A 15,192-nucleotide genomic window follows, 5' to 3' on the forward strand; every position below is an offset into this window, starting at 1 on the left:
GCACTTCTGAAATAATTCAAACAATAATGGCACAAACATTTCCAAAGATAATGAAAATTATAAACCCATCCATCTGAGATGCTCAGCAAGCCATCAGGCATGAGCTCTAAGATTCGTGGTCAGGAAGTTGCCAGAAAGCTCTAAGAAAGTAAAATGTCTCAAAGTTCACTGGACAAAAGTCACATTATATAAATGAACCCAAAGAATTGCTGCCAGTACTGTTTAGAAACTATATAAGTCAAACGTCACTGAAACATCTTTAAATGTTGAAAAACAACCAAAAGTCTGTAGAATTCTACAACTTGTAAAAATAGCCTTCAAATTCATGGTACAATCAAGACATTTAAAAACAAATAAAAGCTAACAGAATTTGTCATCAGTAGGTTTTGAGTGGAAAATGCCAGTGCACTATTGTGAGGGTCCTATAGTCCATGAGTAGTGGTATAATTATTTTAACATAGATGTGATAAGGTAAATACATATATTTTAAATACTAGAGTAACTATGAGGGAAAGAAAAAAGATCTAAGGACAAACAGATAATCAAGTAAAAAACAGAGAAAAACCTCCAAAAACACAAAACCATCCAGAGCAGTTCTACCAAAAAAATGTTCAGCAGATGTTTTTTTGTGTATAATTGTGTACCTGTTTATTTGGAATATTTATGTCTGGATTGAAGTTCTCTCATCCTTTACAGACTTACTTTATTCAAATGTCTGAGTGCCACTAGGTGTGTATGTTCTGTAGCTAGTGCAGGACCAAGAAGGGCAGGAACCACTACTGACCTTGGTTAATGCACCTTGGCTTTCCCAGAGAACAGTTTTATGTGACTTTTTTAAAATAAAGTCTGGGAAAAGAGGGCATCTTCTGAAAACAAAAACAATACACAAGCAAAGCAAATAAAGCATGTTGTTGCTTAGTTTGCAGAAGGTCCCAGGAGCTCCTCGTGCTCACTGCTCCCTGCAGTGAGCAAAGAGACAGGAAGCACGAGGAGGGCGCGTTCTTGGCTTCCTCCTCTCTGTACCCTTAGCTTTGGGTACACAGCAAGTGTGGAAAACCCTGGAATACACATCTTCTTTAGTTGTATGATGAGTTATATCTCTTCACCAAGGCCCACTCCCACTCTTCCATTCTATCTCGTGCTAGCTTGGAAGGTGAGTGGATACTCACTGTGGGGTACTCCTACTTGGGATGCTGACACACCTTCGTTATGGACTGAGTGTGTTCAGAAATTCACAGCCTGAGGCCCAAGCTGCAGTGCATCTATACTTGAAAACGAAGCATCTAAGGAAACAATTCATCCCAAATTAGATTCTAAGAGTGGGGTTGTGATCCAGTAAGACCCCTGTACTGTATGACCAGACAACAGGGAGCTTATTCTGTCTCCAGACTCACAGAGAGGAGAGGTCACATGAGAACCCAGCAAGAAGAGGCTGTCACCCCCAGCCCCCACCACAAGCCCTGTTCAGGCCATGATCTTGTCCTTTCAGTCTTCAGAACTGGAAGAAAACAAAACAGTTAAACTTCCAGTCTGTGGATTTTGTTACAGCAGCCTGAGCTGACTAATACATGCCTAAACAGCAGAAGCACAATACTATGAAACGCCAAGTCTTCATGGAGCTTGAACCCTGCTTTCAGTGGAAGTGAGTGGAATATTTAGGGATTTCCCCATCGTTCTTAAAATCAGAATTGTGCAGCCCTCAATTCTTCTGCTAGACAGGGGTTTGGTCACATTTTCCCCAGTCAGACTAGGGCAAAAGTCTCTGTAGCTCACCACACCCAGTGAACACGCCTGGTTCTCCTGTGTCTTTTTCTGTTACTCCTTGCTCTTTCTGCACACGTGAGCATTGCCTCACACTGTGCTCCAGGCTGAGCTCAGCAACCGGCCTTTGGGGACTACAGACTCAGGCACCAGGCTGCTCATGTGGGCAAGTGGGGTGTCAGGGTCAGAAGGCTGGGCAGGGGACCTCTGCCAGAGCTGCTCTCTCTGAACAGCACGGCTTAAAATAAAATTAAACATTTTTGACTTGTCTCAGATCAGCCTAAATATCTTTCTTTTTACTTTTATTACTGAAAGATGCAAGTTTAAAATGTGCTGGGTGACTTGAGTTTCTCCACTTTACCCTCTTTTCAGACACATGTGACATAAAAACTTGGAAAAGGATCTCACAGTTTCCCACCTTGTGTTCCTTCCTTGCATTAGTTACCCTTGCAGCAGGGATGAAGCACTAAGAAAGAGAAATAATAAAAGTTCCGACTGGTATTTCCCATGTATGGCATTAAACGCAAGCAAGAGTCTCACTTTAACATCCAGCTCTCAGAATAACATTCAGCATATCGTAAGTATCCAATAAAAAACATCACCCAAGGAAGAAATAAACTAAGAAATGAATCCTCACAACTCTTTGGGCTCATAGAAAGTGATGATTCTAAACTAAACTGTCCTTTATGAGATTTCAAAGTAAACAGGTTAAGAAATGTTTCAGTAATGACAGCTTTTTCTCTTAAGGTAATTCTCCAGTGTGAAAGACAATCTTTTGCTGGTTGTGTCCCTGAAACTCCATTAAAGCAGAGAGCAACTGAGCTTAGCTTCCTACAGAGGCCACCTTCCTGGACCATATGTGGGTCAGACACAGCATCGCACACTTCCCTGGTCATTTCTGCCCCTCATCAGCCTCACAGGTATGAACATATGTTCCTGTCACCACCATTTACAAGCGTGTTGTTTTTTTCTGAGGCTTTTTAGGACTTTAGAGAAAATAGCAGGGCATGGGATTTCCTTCAGAAGATTGATCACTAATGTAGGGCGCAAGGTATTCAAAATATATTCTTCTTCATCTACTTACGAAGTTATCCTCCCAACATGCATTCTGTGTTACAATTATTTGCCCTGAACTCCTTCATGAGCTGTCTGTTATCACCAGCCACGTCGGGAGGTATTGCTCAAAAGTTTAAGAATCACAGTTTTGGAGGCATGATAAACATTGTGAAATGAAAGGAAACTGCTCAAAAGTAAAGAGCAACTGGGATGAGGGAAAAGAGAAAAGAAAGAAGAGGAAAATTATGTATATATGTACATACAGGAGAGCTAACATAGTTGTACTACTGACTTCTCTTGCTTTACTGAAAGGAACAGTTAATGATTATTTGATCAATCTTCCACGTCTGTGTTTGTTTTCTTGAGTAACCATTTTGAAGTTATCAGTATGTAATACAACAACCACTGTTAATTCCCTGTCCCCTTGTATGTAGTTCAGTGTTGCCTGCACTGTTCTTATGCTACTTTGTAAATGCTTGTCTGTTTGTTAATATGTTTTCATTCTTTTACTTTTAAAATTTTAAAAAAAGAAGAATGACAGTTTTCAATACCACAGTGCAGTTGCCCTGGTCAGGATGAGGGCTTTATCACGGATTCTATAATGACACACCCACGTCCCCACCTGGCTGCTGTCTGCGCAGGTGTACAATTTCTGGTGAAATGCACAACTCTGCGTTTCCCTCATAATCGCCAAGGGCATCTTCATGCTATGAAAGATCTTCTGTTATGATGGAAGCATTTCGATATACAAGACAAGAACATGTGTTAGCCCCTTTCCCTCTGATTACTGAGGCAGTGAGGAAACAAAAGTGTAATTAATTTACAGGGTCCTGGTTTTGTTCCACACTCACACTGTCCTTGAGGTGGTGAGGGTCACGGGGCCCTAGAGTGCAAATGCCACTCCAGACCATTGCCTGCAGCTGCCTACATCTCAGGTCAGGGCCCTGCTCAAGAACAGATGGGCTGAGGGAAGGGTCTCAGCAACAGAGCCGGTGCCAGTCTTGCAGCACCCTTGCGTGTGATGCCTGAACTGTGGGAAACAAGCAGTCCAGGAAATGGGAGCTGTGCGCTGCCTGGGGAAGGACGCCCTGCATCCCACTGTCACCTGGTCAGCAAAGAGCAAAGAGAACAAATGATTTGAGTGACCTTGTTTTCTTTCCCCTTTTCATTTCAAACACCAAAGTTTTGGTTCACATTATGTGATTGTACAGAACAGAAAATTTTAAAAAGTCAACCATGCAAACCCTCCAGATGCAGGGAAGCTTGAAGAATGTTAAGCAGGAGAGAGTACTTTGGAGCCGAGCTGGCCAAAGCCACTGTGTTTGCTGAAGGGGAGAAGATTAAAGTCATCTGAACACTTCATTTCCCTATGGGGCCTGGCTGTAGGAGAACAATTCAAGGTCCACTGCCTCCAGGGATAGGTCTCCCCTCTTTGGCAGCCCACCCCCTGTGGTCTTTATCAAATTTAAATGATCTGTTCCCACCAGGACAGATATATACAGTTGTGTGTTTTGTCTAAGAATGTCAGACTTTAGACGCTGGTAAACTTCTTATGCATGAAACTATGGAGAAGTAGCTCATGATACAAACTGCATTTTAATACTATCAGTGCAGTTTCAAAGGAATTCCCCAGGGCCTCCAGCTTTGGGCTTTGATGCAGTTTGGGACTCTAAATCCTCAGGGCTTCTAAAATCCAGCTGCTGGTTGTAACTCTGATGGAATGGCCCACTGATAAGTTGACTGGTTGAGAGCAGAGGCTATAATGCAGTGTCCAGGGCACCATGGATGGCCCTTGTCTCTGTACATGTCAAACAGTGTCTGACTTCTGGCTGAGTAGAAGTGGCCCCATCTGTTATGGTTTGTGTCTGGACGTCCCCCCAAAGACTCACACTGTCTCGGGGCTGGTTTCTAAAGCTTATGATTGATTTGTGGCCCAATACTGGGATTGCAGTCCAATACTGGGATTATGGGTATGAGTGCTATGCCTGCCCTAGGGCAGGTAGCCTGCATACAATATAAGGAAGGGAAAGAGGCTGCTTTCTGCTGCTCCTCCCTTTCTGCTTTTCTTGCTTTTGCTGTTTTCCTCCACCGTGAACTGTTGCCCTGTACCATGTGCCACTCTGCCTTAGAATCAGCTGAGTATGGACTGAAACCTCCACAAACTGTGAGCTAAATAAACCTTTCTTTCCTTAGTTCTGGGTGTCAGGTATTTTGGCTCAGCAAGAGAGAAAAGTAACCAAGACAGATCTGCTGGTTTTAACTTGGATGGAATGGCCCGCTGATAAGCTGACTGGTTGGATCAGAGGCTGTAGTACAGTATCCAACACACCATGGACAGCCGCTTGTCTCTGTAGATGTCAAACAGTGCCTGACATCTGACTGAGTAGAGGTGACCCCCCACCAAACGGTAGAGACCCAGCCCCTGTGCACTGTGGAGAGAAACCTATCTTGCAGCCACTCACTCTTCCTGGAAGACCTCAGTCCTTTGGATGGCCACATCTGGGGCTCTTGAATCCTCCAGGAATCCATATCCAGACAGTCTACTGATCGCCCCCTTCCTTTCTTCCTCCTTCTGTGCTGCTGTCTGAAGGTGTCCATGAGGAAGGACACAACCGCAGGAGGCCTGCGTCCTGGCTGGGAAATGTGTTTAGACCACGTAGAGTTTGGGTGAAGGTGAAGGTTGTCAGGCTGTGAAAAATGGCATCCGTGTTGCCTGACCTGAAATAGGGCTGTAAAGTTCGACTCCTCACAGAGGCAAGATATATTATTGCTGTAACGCCATTATTCCGCTCCATCACTTTTAAACCTTGTTCTCATTATCTGCAAGTTAAATATAACCCTATGTAAAAACAGGAAGGACAGCACTAAGTTGTCCAGCTTAACAGCGCACACTTAAAACATAATAGAGCACTTGTTACCGTATTTTATGGAACGGAAACTCCAAATGTAAAGATGTATTAAGGAAATATCTCAAAGTTATTAGGGAAGGATATTTACAATTACAGATTGCTTTATATTATGCTTTTATGAACATCTCAGGAAATGAAATAGCCCTCAGCTGTAGAGAGTGAAGAGGGAGGTAATTTTCCTTAATACGGGTGATAAAATTAATCTGATTGAAATCGCTAGCGATTATTTCGCAGAATACTGAGTGGCAGTACAATCACTTACACTCTTTTATATTTTTTTAGTCAAAGCTCGTGCAGATGAAAGCTAATTACAAAGTAGTGATGTGAGGCGCTAAGGAAATAGTTTGTATAGCATGGAGGAGGCAGGGCTAATTGGGGTTTGTGATTACACAGATTGTTGTTAAGGAGAATTAACTACCAGCAGTCTCTCCTGCAAAGCTTCTCATCAACGCAAAGTAAAAATAGACACTGGATCTGTTATTTATCTAATTATGCCTTGAATATTTTCACAAGTGTGTTACACACTCTCAAATGGTTTGTTCAAAAACTTTCGGTTCCACACTGCTTGTGATCAGCGTGTCAATGTGAATTTTTTGACACTGGGCTCTCTTCAGACCACTTGGCTTGGGTTCCTGCTCCTGGAGCTGGGCAGTGAAGGGTTCTGAGGTTGGGGTTGATCTAGCGTGCCGGGAGAGGGGAGGTTAGCAGAGGAGAGGGTGCTTCCTCCTGCAGCTTTGTGGAGACTGCTAAGCCACTGGGTCGAGGGCTTATGTTGGAGTTAACTTTGTAGCAGGCAACAGTGAAAGCTCAGAGGTGCTTTGAAGACTTCAGATAATGATAGGTGAGTTTGTCACTGGCCATAACTCATCACTCATCCCCAGAGTGGTGCCTGTTCTGCCATGTGCCCCAAAGCCCTCCTTTGGAGGGTATGTTGAAATCCACAGAAGTAAGCAGTTTCCATGACCACCTACTTAGCCAGCATCTCTGAACTGAGGGGACCCTGGCAGGTACTCAGGCAGGAGCCCCAGCATGCCCACAGGGTGCACTACTACCTGTTATCCAGCTGCTCTGTGAATCCTTTCCTCTGCTTCCCATCACAAACTCAGTCACAGGTCCTCTCATTGCCACTTGCTGCAGGCTTCCCACGGGGGCACAAAGCTCCTCTCCAACAGGGAAATATCGCAGGCATTGCCTACCTCTAAGACCCCAGGGTGCTGATTGTGCTTCCTCGTGGTCCAGGCTGCTGGTGTTTGGAGGGTGGGGGAGCGCGTGGGCGGCTTGTGGCAGAGCTCAGGTAGAGTCTCGAATCCCTGCATGTCGTCATCAGCTGGGAAGGCATCACCTTACGGGAGCCACTCTGAAAGGCATTTCCTAGAATAATTTTGCAACAGAGGACATGCAAATTTATTGACAAGGTGATATTTTCCGAAGACAAGGTGTCTTCTGGAGACTTCATCTGCATGGCGACACACATTAGTGGGCAAGGTGTAAGGGCGCAGTGTGAGAATGCAGCCGTCTGAATTTGGTGATTTTCCCCAGCTGCATAAACCAAATGTAACAGCTTCACAAATTGCTTTAACAGAAATAAGATCAGCCAGTAGCATACATTAGTGGAACAACTTATAGATTTCAACTCATGCTTGTTTGCTTACAGGTTTTTTCCCTCTTAGTCATCTGTCTGTTCTTTGTTTAATCTTCATTATTAAAATCATCCAGTTGCTGCAGGAAATTATGCACTAGATTTAATTTCTAACATCGTGAACAGTAAAGAAAAAGAAGAGAAGGAGAAAATATACATTCTCCCCTTCGTTTGCTCTAGTTAGTATCTGTGGAAGTTCTTCTTGTGTAGATAAATATAGCCGGTTCCTAAAATTGAATTTCCTGCATTATTATTATTAACAGTTTGCTACAACCAATATGATATGCAGCAGTCTGTGGATGATGTCGGCAATTTCACTGCCTTCCTATGTGAAAAGAAGATAAAAATTATATTATATGGGTGTATGCAAATTACAGAGGGCCTGGCCTTGAGCTCCGGTAATTCTTCTATGTGCCTCTACATTGTCCACTTCGAGTGACAGGTACTGAAAAGTAAATGGTTTCCAATAAAAATCCTGTAACCTGAAACGAATCCCCACTGAATAATTAGAATACTTCATCCATAAAAGGTAATCATGTGACTCCCGTTTCTGAAGAAGCCTCCGTCTCCGATCAGCATCGATGGAGCTCTGGCCAGATTAGATCTTTAATTCTCATGAAAGAGACATAATACTCACCCTTTATGAGGAAGGCTGCTGTTGGGGCTGATGGCCTGAAGTTGTCACAGTTTCCTTGGGTTGAAAGTGCACTCGGTACTTAATGTGAGAAGGAGTAATGGACATAGGATGGGCTGTTTCATTTTAGACACACAAGAAAGAAAAATCATCTTCTCCCAAACGCAAATGGTGGTGGCAACATCTACCACGCTGACAGGGACACGCTTTCATTCCCAACGTCTAGTGCCGCTGTGTGGGGGCACGGACCCCCACCTTCCCACTGCTACTGTCTTTCTCTATGGGCAGACCGTAGCAGGAAACTTGGGCACATTCCTCGCATTCTGTGTGCCACACACGCGCCATCTCCAGCCGCATGGGACGGGCAAGGTGCTGGGACCCAGGGATGAGGAACTGAGATTCAGATCCTGCTGGTTACCCAGCTGGCTGAGTCCCCTGGGCAGAGGATTACTGGCTCTGAGCCTCATGAAAGGCTGATGGGGAGAGACTTTTACAGGAATCAAGTAAGTTAATGTCTGCACGATCAGTGTCTATCTTCTGCGTCCTGCGTGTAGTCTGAGATCCTAGCGTGGCTCTCTCTTGAAGTTTTACTACCCTTTCAAGGCAAGTCAGGGGCATAAGGTAAATCATTTAGAAAAAACCTTGTCAAAAGTGACATAGAAATGGAAATTCTTTAAGAGAGAGAGGAAGTACAGAAAATTGAAGGTAGCATAGCTCATACGAGTCCGCTAAATCGTCCGCATAACAATGAGCAACTGTAGTTTCCTACTAATTTCCTATATCTATGCTATGAAGGACCCCCTGTCCCTTGTCAAAAAAAAATCTACAAATCACTCCTAAAACACAAATAATGGTCACATTAGGCGGAAGAAATTATAACACTGAAATATGTCCTTGGACTAGAAACAAGGAAGCAATGTAAAAGTGGAAATGCACACCACAAAAAATGTGGCTTAATGATACATATTAAAATAATTACACATAGTTAGCGATTTGCCTCAGATAATTTATTGAACTTGGTTCCATGAGTGTCCATTTGCACCAGCTCTCTAAATATTTCTATTTCAGAGAATTTTGACATTGATGTCATCTTTTTCTCCCTACAAAATGGTATTAAATGGAAAAATCAGCATGTGCCATGGAATTAGATATAAAAACTCACCTCAAAAACTAAAACAAGCTTAGAGTTGTATAAATGTAAAATAAAGGCAAATATTTAATACCTAGATAAAAGGTTACTAGTTTACAGTCTGGCCAAATGGTATACAAGGTGTTATACTCCATAAATATTTTATATTTAGTGCTATGAAGCTCACTGTGGTAATTATTATAAAATGTCTGAGAATATAATTCTAAAAAATATTTATATGATGTGTTAGGAATAATAATTTATGAGGTCTAACATTTTGCAATACCACAAACATTTCAATTTAAAATCTCCTACTCTATTTCTCAGTGATTGGAATAGATTATTATATTTCTATCTAAGAAAATATAAAATATTATTCAATCTAAAAACTTCACAGTTCTTCCTTACATACAACCAGGTATTTCTGACCTCCCCCCGCAACATAAGAGTCTATTGTTTTGAACAGATTAAATTATAAAATAAATATTTTTAATGGATAGTTTCCTGTCTCTGATTTTATCAAGAGGCCAGTAGAAATTATATCTCATGGGTAAATATGTTGAATCTAAAGTTTTCTAATTATTAATTTCAAATTTTTAAAAAGGTACAAAAATACCTATTGAATCTATTTATATTAATCTATTTATAAATATATATACTATATAATAAATACATCATTTTAACCTCTGTTATTGACTACATTGTGGTATGTAAATCATAACCGCAGTAAAGTTTGCGTTTAAAAAATGATACAGAAAGTATCTTAAAGACATTTATAGGTAACATGATTGAAAATCATAAAGTATGTTGTCTATATATTTTACATGCAGATTAGCAAAATACGTTATACATAATCCAACGTTTTGAAGGTGACAGACACAACAGTGTTATAGATGTCCTAATAAAAATTACATAGTATTAGGTAATATATAGTCTAAGGTAAAATTCTTGATAAGAAATTCATTTAAAATTTTTTACTTCAAAATTTTTGGTAGTATTTAATATTTTAAAAATATATATTCTCCATAATCATTGACATGATAATATTCTCATTGAAACATCTAATACTGAGATAAATATTTTGGGCTAGAATTACTGAACATATTAAAATAATTTGTTTTAAAAATCAACTACATTAAGAAACTTAAACTGTGAAATCATCTCATCCTATAAAGTATCTTTAAATGTATTACAATTTCTAAGTCATAATGATAGGATCCTGAAAATAGCGATATTGGCATGGCTTCTGTTCCACGATTTTTTAACCTAGTGACTGTAGCAAGACAAGGGCTTCAGATTACATTTCCAGGTGTTTTTCAGGTATTTAAGTGGACAGCAATCTCAATGTTACTTTGTATGATAGAACCTGTGCCCTAGTCCACAGGCTAAAAGCAAGCAAGGACATTTATTTTGTAGGTCCTGAATTAGCAATGTCCTAAATCCAAACCTAAATTTGAACTAAAGCCCTTGGTGGACTCTGAGTTGCTAAAAGCTTGGAAGAGATCAAGTAGTAAGTGAGAAAAAATGCAAGTAAAAGATATCCAAGGGCCACAATACTTTGAACATTTGAAGGAGAGTGGATGTCATGCATCCTCAAAAATAATTTTTGTGTAGTTATGAGGTGATGTATGTTAGCTGTAGAAAGTTTGAAAAACTCAGAAAAGCCCAAAACAGAATATAATCGCTGAAGTAACACTACATATTGTAACAAATGCATCTAGCACACAGGTAGATGAATCAACTTGGGCAGTAATAGTTTATTTCTTCCTCAGTCCAATGTGAGGAGCCAAGTGTCCTACGGGAGGTCATTTAGGGACCCAGTGTCTGGTCTGGAAAAATATTAGGTACCTTATCGTTGTTAGGACAAACTTCTTGACATACAGAACCTAAAGGTGGAAGGGTTCATTTTGACCTGCGTTTTTGGAGATTTCTGCCCATGGTTGGCTCTGAGGCAGAAACAGTGTGCAGGAGGGGTCTGGTGGAGGAGGTGGCTCGGCTTATGGTGGGGAAGGGAGAGGGTAAGAGAGAGAGAAAAAGAGAAAGAGACAGAGAGAGAGAGGGAGAGAGAGAGAGGGAGAGAGAACACCAGCAGGAAGCACCCAAGAGAGAGGAAGTGGCCTGGATGGAGAGTTTCTGCTTCCAGGTCACATCCCGCAGTGACCCTCTCCTCTGACTGGGTCCCACCTTCTAACAGCACGTTCAGCTAGGAGCTCCTCAGAGGATTAATCCACTAAGGAACTCTGCACATGGCCATGATCAATCACTCTCCCATGCCTCACCTCCCAATGTAGGAGCCTTCTGGGGGCCATTTTTGAATCAAATTGTAACAGGAGCCACTGCCCTGCTCCAGGTCCTGAAGGTCACTGTGTTCTCACTGGAAGACAAGATTCCATCTTATCCCTGACTCTTGAGGAGTTGTGTTCCGTCTCCTTGCGTTACCACGACCAGTCTGACCAGTGAGCTTCCAGAGAAGAAGGTCCGTCACCTCAGGGGAGACAGTGGACGTCCACACACGGTCCAGCCCCCTTGACCCTCACCACCTCAGGTAGAGAGAGCAGAGGGGCACGGCTGAAGCAGATCCAGATCAGATCCCGGAGTCAGCAGATGGAGAAGAACTTCCTTGAAACATGTCAGGACAGAGGATGCGGGTTTGTAACGAATATGCTTGGTCTGTGTTAAAAATTCTTAGGGTTTTGGAGTCCTTGTTGTTGTCCCACAGCGTGGCCTGGCCTGGAACATGCAGGGAGCCTTGCACCTTAACCACCCTGCCAGACAGCGCCAGCAGCACCTCCATGTGCTCTGCCTGTGCGTCCCTGGAGAGGCTCTGCTCATGGACCCCTGCCCTACACCCTGGCTACACTGCAGGCCATGGTGGACCTGGTGGTCTTCCTCCCCAGGCTGCTGGGAGAGCTGCTGGAGGCTCACAGCTGGCTGTGCCTCTGAGCACTGCCTGTGGCTAGCATCTCCTGGAGTCACAGACCCAGCCCCTTGCTTCAACTGGGGAAAACTCAGAGGAGGGTCCCAGCTCCTGAACTCTGTGGGAGCAACAGAAATTTCTGTGTGGTACATCAGTCTCTCCCTCTGCTGATTCCTGGCTGCTCCCTTCTTTACAGACATGCGTCCAATTTCTGCATCCAACTCCTCTGCTTTCTCTCTGAGTCTGTTTCTAGCAGGCCTAACCTGAGACAATAGCACAAGTGGAGAAGTAACCTTTGCTGGACAGCTGTCTAGCAAAGAAATTAAGAGTTTTAAGAAATTAAGAGTTTTATGCATCTGTATATGTTCTCCTGACCATGCACACACTGCACACGTACGTACACGTTCTGTTCACACATAATTGGTTTGTCGGGATAACTTATTTATTTTGCTTCTCTGTTTATAAAGAAAAACATTTTTTGCTTATAAGTGCCTGCTGCCTTCTGCTGACAGAATCCATTGCCCCGGGGCACACTGAGGTCAGAGCAGCCAGGCTGAGAGGGAGAGGCTGGGGGGTGCAACTGCTCTGTGCATGGGAAGGGAAGGGGGCATGCGGGAAATGGTGTTTTCTCTCCTCCCTCCACACATCTAGATACAAAGCAAGAAACCACCCAGCACAGTCCCCAAGCACTGATTTATCGTGATCAACCAAACTGACACCATTAAAAAAGTCAATTTAGCCAGGCATGGTGGCACATGCCGTGATCCTAGCACTCGGGAGGCTGAGGCAGGAGAATTGTGAGTTTGAGACCAGCCTGGGCTACAAAAGTGGGCTCAAGGCTAGCATGAACTGCGCAGTGAGACTCTGTCTCAAAAAAACAAAAAACAAAGAAAAACAACATTTTAAACAATGCTCTGACACACGTTGTGGAGACTAAGACTCTGAACATATACTTGATTAATTTCTTAGGAAGCATCCCTTGAAGAGAACTCGAAGATGAGATATTATGAAGACTCTTATGGCTTCAGACGCTGTTGTACAATTGTGCTTCCAAAACTTCATGCCGGTTTATGGCGGAAGTGATTAACCACTTGAATTCCAATTCTGCAGTCAATTTACCTTCTTTTTCTCTATGTCACCATTTCATAAATGACACACACATCTCCCTTTTGGTGCACAAACATCTTCAGTTTTATACAGTAGGACACAATTGTGTAATCTGGCTCTGTGATTCACCTGGGAAGGTATTCTACATTCTGTTGTGCTAGATTTTGAAGTCATTTGATATTTCATGAATTCATTTATACCTTACATTTTAAACACTTGGCACATGATATTTTTTGCATTACTTTAGTTTCATAAATGGGAACATTTTCACAAGAGTAAATATCCAGTCAGCCAATTGCCATAATTTTTCTAATTTTCTACTCCTCCTCCAGTCACCTGAAATATCACTATTACCGTATGCTAAATGTTTTTAGGTACTCAGGCTTATCTTAAGGCTATATTGGTTTATACTCACAATTATAATTTTATATTAAAATTTTGAATTATAATGATAAATTACGTTCCATCATATTAAACTATTAGGACAATTATAACTATAAATGTGTATAAACTGCAATTGTAATTGTTTGCTGATAATGGATAGCTTTACAAAATTGTACTTTTCAATCAGCAAGAATAATAATATTTTAACCCTTCCTTGAAGTCCCACAGCATTCTCTACTATAAAATATTAGATTTTCTCAGTATAGGTCTTACATTGTTTGAAACTTGGTCCTGGCTAGTTTTTATATTATCTCTGAGGAAGGAAATATTTTCAATTACACTCACTAATCAGTTATTTCTGGAACAGGAGAAAGTTCTCATGTGTGAAGTGTGTGTACAGTTTAGACTTGGCCATTTATGTCAGGGGAAAAAAACCAAACAGCCTGTTTCTTTTTTTCTGTTTTCACAACGCAATCAACACAAAAGACTTCTGTGAACTCAGCAGTGGTGAGTGCTTCTCCCCACCAGCAAGCAAGAAATTAATTCTGCTGCACACACCGACGGGGTTCCCCCATAACCTCAACTCTGACCCCTGACACCTGCAGACAGTGCCATGTCCCACGGGTGGAGGGCTTGGTCCCACGATCTCCCCTCTCAGGCGGCTAACTGCAAGCCCAGGTCATCCTCCTGCCTGGTTACAACTCCAAGGTCCCACAACTCCCTTCTCCAGTTCAATTTGTCTGCCTGAGCGGCTCACAGAACTCAGGGAAGCATTCGCACTCCCCGGGTAATTAGAAAGGAGGCACAGGGTAAGGAGTACGGGTGGGGTGAGGAGCTTCATGTTCTCTCTGGATGGATCACTGGTCACTTGGACCTCTGAGTGTTCAACTGTCGGGAAGCTCTGCAAACCCTCGGATCTGGATTTTCACGGAGACTTCACTGTATAATTATGATGGCTTGTGACATGACTATAACCTTGGGCAGTGTAGCTAACTTAGCTTTTCACCTCTCAGCACTCTGCAGAGGAAGAACTAAAAGTTCAGACCCTCATATCTGTACTGGCCTCTCTGGTGAAGCCACCACACCCGCCTCAAAGCAAGCAACTCACCATGGTCCCAACAGACCCTTAGCGCTTGGAAGATTCCAAGCACTGAGGGAGCTGTGTGCCAGGAAGAAACGGTAGGTAAGTCCAACACTATGCTTCACAGTATCATGCTGGTTTGCTCGGTGTTCCTACTCACTGATTTGTTTTTCTGTTGAGACTCTAATTTCATAGATAGGCCATCTTATCGCTATAGGATAACTTTCATTTCCGCAATTTATACCTCACTTATTTTTATGATTTTATGAAGTTGGCTAGAACAAACAGAAAATAATTCCCAGTGATGCTTTCTAACGTCTTTAACTTTCAGCTGATTGGATCCACAGATGTGACGTCACGTCTGTGGATCCAATCAGCTGAAAGTTAAAGATGTTGGAGAGAAAATGCATCTGTACCAAACACAAGCACACATGTCTTATAATTATTCCCTAAAAAACACAGCAGAGCAGTATTTACATAGCATTTCCATTGCATTAGGCATTAAGAATAATCTAGTGATGGTTTAATATATGTAGGAGGACATATGCAGGTAATACCCAAATACTACACCATCT

General features: G+C 42.3%; 1 long non-coding RNA gene across 1 annotated transcript; it reads right to left on the reverse strand.

Annotated features, from left to right (window-relative positions):
• Positions 1-8,984: 8,984 nt before the first annotated feature.
• On the reverse strand, positions 8,985-14,897 carry LOC102023021. The gene is made up of 2 exons (XR_263477.1): positions 14,645-14,897; positions 8,985-9,099 (listed from the first exon to the last, which is right to left on the reverse strand). It is a non-coding gene; the product is annotated as an uncharacterized LOC102023021 (long non-coding RNA).
• Positions 14,898-15,192: the final 295 nt, after the last annotated feature.

Source organism: Chinchilla lanigera, unplaced genomic scaffold, assembly GCF_000276665.1.
Source record: "Chinchilla lanigera isolate Chin_1 unplaced genomic scaffold, ChiLan1.0 scaffold00069, whole genome shotgun sequence".
NCBI lineage: Eukaryota > Metazoa > Chordata > Mammalia > Rodentia > Chinchillidae > Chinchilla > Chinchilla lanigera.